Raw genomic sequence first — 3,755 nt, 5'->3', positions numbered from 1 at the left:
CCTCCTGCGCGCCCTTTTCTTTTTATTTTTGTGTTTTACACAGTGGTAGAGAGGCACACCTGGTGGTGCTTAGAGTTCACTCCTGGCAAGGCTCAGAGAACCCTGTGGGGTGCTGGGGTTCGAACCCAGGTCAGCTTCATGCAAAGCAAGTACTCACTGTACTCTCACCCTGGTCTCTGAATAATCGACAGTTCTACAGACATGGTTGAAGGAAGAGGATAGTCATGGAATTTGGATAATCATTACCAGTGTCTTTCATAAAATGGAGTTCTAGTGTAATATTTTTGCAAGTCTAATTTTTTTTTAAGAATCAACTCTGCTTTATTTTACAGAGCAATGATTTAAATTGAATACAATTAGGTATGGTAAATAGTTAATATGAAAAGTAATTGTATAAGAAAAATAGCAACTCATCTTACACATAATAACTACAAAATATAATTTTTTTCTCTGATCATTTAAGTGTTACAAATCCTGAGAATGTTATACATGAAACAAAGTAGGAAATACTTTGAATTAATTCTTGTTTGGAAATAATCTAAAAAATGCTCTGAGGTACAAACCATCTATGTATTAAACACGAGTCTTTTACATGTTACAAACAGCAGTTCTGTGGCTCTTGGAACATCCCTTAGTTAGGCTTGAGGACACATTATTCCACGATTTCCCTTAAGTTCGGGTTCTCCATTGCAGCTGCCACTCGTTCTTTGTCATTGATCTGCTTGTTGATGTCTTCCTCCGTGGAGTGGGTGCCTTCAGAAATGTAGATTTCCAACTTATGTTTAAATGGTAACCAACGCTGAAGTTTTACTCTCAGGCACAGTCCAATAAGAGTCGCCAAAGAGCAATGAGGTACTGTTGGAGTGAACCTTATAATAACCTTATAATAATCTTCAGGGGCTGGAGCGATAGCATAGTGGGTAAGGCGTTTGCCTTGCACGGGGCCAACCAGGGTTCGAATCCCAGCATCCCATATGGTCCCCTGAGCACCGCCAGGAGTAATTCCTGAGTGCAGAGCCAGGAGTTAACCCTGTGCATCGCCGGGTGTGACCCAAAAAGCAATAATAATAATAATAATAATAATAATAATAATAATCTTCATTCATCTCCTGAACCTCCACGCAGCTCTCCGTCACCACTTCCAGGTCTTCTAGAGTATTGGGCTTCTCCGGGTCTCGGATAGTACGGATCAAATCGTAAACCTCGAGTGCTTTCTTTTCCATGGTCTGGGGCTGCCGGGCCGCTCTCCGCTCAGAGAGACCCGAGAGCCGCAGGACTTGGCTCAAGCGTCCAGGAGAGCAGCCTGGACACCCGCTCCATCCTCCCGCTCCGCCATCCCTGGCGACTGTCCCTGGCACGGCGGCCGCGCCGCGCCGTCCACTTCCTCGCAAGTCTAATTTTTACTGTTAGCTGCACATGAAGCATATTTAAAATGCAGATATATTTATTTATTTATTTATTTATTTATTTATTTATTTATTTATTTATTTAGCTTTTTGGGTCACACCCAGTGATGCTCAGGGGTCACTCTTGGCTCTGCATTCAGGAATTACCCCTGGCCGTGCTCAGGGGACCATATGGGATGCTGGGAATCGAATCTGGGTCTGCCGCGTGCAAGGCAAATGCCCTACCCGCTGTGCTATCACTCCAGCCCCGAAATGCAGAGATATTTAGTATCTTCTTATTTCTTCTTTGCCTTCCTTGATGGCCTTATAGTTTTTGTAGTTTTTTTTTTTTTGAAGATGACCATTGCCATTTCTTTTTAATAGGAGCGCTGTTGGGCCATGATGTGGCTCAATGGGCATGGTGTGGCACATGCCCTACATGCATGAGAGCTGAGTTCGATCCCCAAAGTCACAGCAAGAAATAAATAAATTAAAATAAAAAGAAGCATTGTTAAGGCTAAGCCGAGCTGTTTGCCTCCAGGGTTCTGACATGCCCTGCACTACATTAGTTTCCTGGAACCTATACCTTCATGAGCAGCTGGAAGTGATTTTCAACCTAAGCTTTCCATACGTCATGGATGGGTGGACTTGACAACAACCTAAAGCAACTATTCTAAAACCTATGCATCTTTCTTTGGACACTTGACTAATCTCATCCATTTCATTGGTGCTGAAATCTTTTTTTTTTTTTTCTTTTTGGGTCACACCTGGCGATGCACAGGGGTTACTCCTGGCTCTGCACTCAGGAATTACTCCTGGCGGTGCTCAGGGATATGGGATGCTGGGATTTGAACCCGGGTCAGCCGCGTGCAAGGCAAACGCCCTACCCGCTGTGCTATCGCTCCAGCCCCCGGTGCTGAAATCTTTTAAAACACGAAGCAGGTGCTTAGGTGAGTTATAAAAGATAAACAAAAGGCAGAAAGGAATAAAAATCATGTATTTTCTCATCTCAAATGGCATCTCCAGTCTCCACTACTCAGCTGCCAAAGTGGTCCTTCAAAGAAAAATTAGACCAAGCCATGCTCCTATTATTGGTCTGCTAGTGGCTTCCGATCACACTACTAATCCCACGGTCCTTCAATAGCTTTCCGGGCCCGTGTGACTTAGCAGCTCCCCCCTCTCGCTCTGGCAGTCGCTGCACTCATCTTCTTCAGTTTCTCAAATGAGCTAATCCTGTTTCCATCTCAGGCCTCTGCCCTGGCCTGTCTTTTGGCCTGGGAACCTCTAGACTTCGCTATTTGTGGGGCCTTCTCCTCCCTTTTCCGGGGTCAGGTCAAATGTCACCTTCTCAGCCAGTGTTTTCCTGACCTCCTTCACCTCACCTTCTTTATTCCCTTCCTCTCGTTCATGGGGTGGGATGAATTTTTCCTTTATAACATTTATAAGTTGTTAATAATTATCATTTCATAACATTGCATAAACTACCTCAAAGCAATCAAGAAGATAATAAGTGATAGTTGATTATTTGTGTTACTCTATTCTCTGTGTGTGTATGTGTGTGTGCGTGTGTGTGTGTGTGTTTGTGTGTATGTTTTGGTGGGGTCCTTGGGGCCACACCTGGCTGTGCTCAAGACCTGCTCCTGGCTCTGTGCTCAGGAGTAACTCCTGGCTGTGTTTGCAAGACCATACAGTGTGTCAGAGATTGAACTGGGGCCGTCAGAGTGCAAGACAAGCGCCCTACCCCATACTGTCACTCTGGCCCATGCTGGTTGTAGTGTTCGCCAGGGGTCGCTGTGGTTCTCAGGCACATGCTTGGTGGCAATTACCCTTCTTGGCCCAGGTGCTCATACATCTTGAAAAATTATTTTTAGTTTTGGTGCCAGGGATCACGCACTTCCGTTCTGGCTGTTCACTGGAGATGGCGCACTCGGTGGGGGCGCTGGGGCTCCTCGACAGCAGAGTTGCTGGGGATTGTAATTATGTGCAGCACCAGGGAATGATTTCTCACTTGCAAGGCTAGTGCTGACCCTGCTGAGTCATCACCAGGCCCTTATTCATGATTCAAACTTTTATTTATTTGGAGGGGGGCCTTGCAAGCGGTGCTCAGGAGATCCAGAGCCCCACCCAGGATTCTTAGTCAATTGGGCTGATGGTTTAGTGCAAGAGCCTGAGGATGGGATACTGTTGGGTTCCTGCAGTGGCCACTCTGGGCGTGCTGGTGTTCATCATTATGTTTTAGGGAAGATCAAGTTGCACAAAAGATGAGACTGGAGTGAAGTGGGGAAGATGGTAGACAAAAGAAGGAATGGCTGGGAACCCCCACACTTCCCTCCCAAACCCAGCCATTTAATACTGTGCATTTACCATGGA

At 45.6% G+C, this 3,755-nt stretch overlaps 1 pseudogene; it reads right to left on the bottom strand.

The window, feature by feature from the left end:
- Positions 1-755: 755 nt before the first annotated feature.
- On the bottom strand, positions 756-1,320 carry LOC129400077 (cytosolic iron-sulfur assembly component 2A-like; annotated as a pseudogene).
- Between the last annotated feature and the right edge of the window lie 2,435 nt (positions 1,321-3,755).

This window comes from Sorex araneus, chromosome X (assembly GCF_027595985.1).
Source record: "Sorex araneus isolate mSorAra2 chromosome X, mSorAra2.pri, whole genome shotgun sequence".
Lineage (NCBI taxonomy): Eukaryota > Metazoa > Chordata > Mammalia > Eulipotyphla > Soricidae > Sorex > Sorex araneus.
This window is presented reverse-complemented; position numbering and strand designations above follow the sequence as displayed.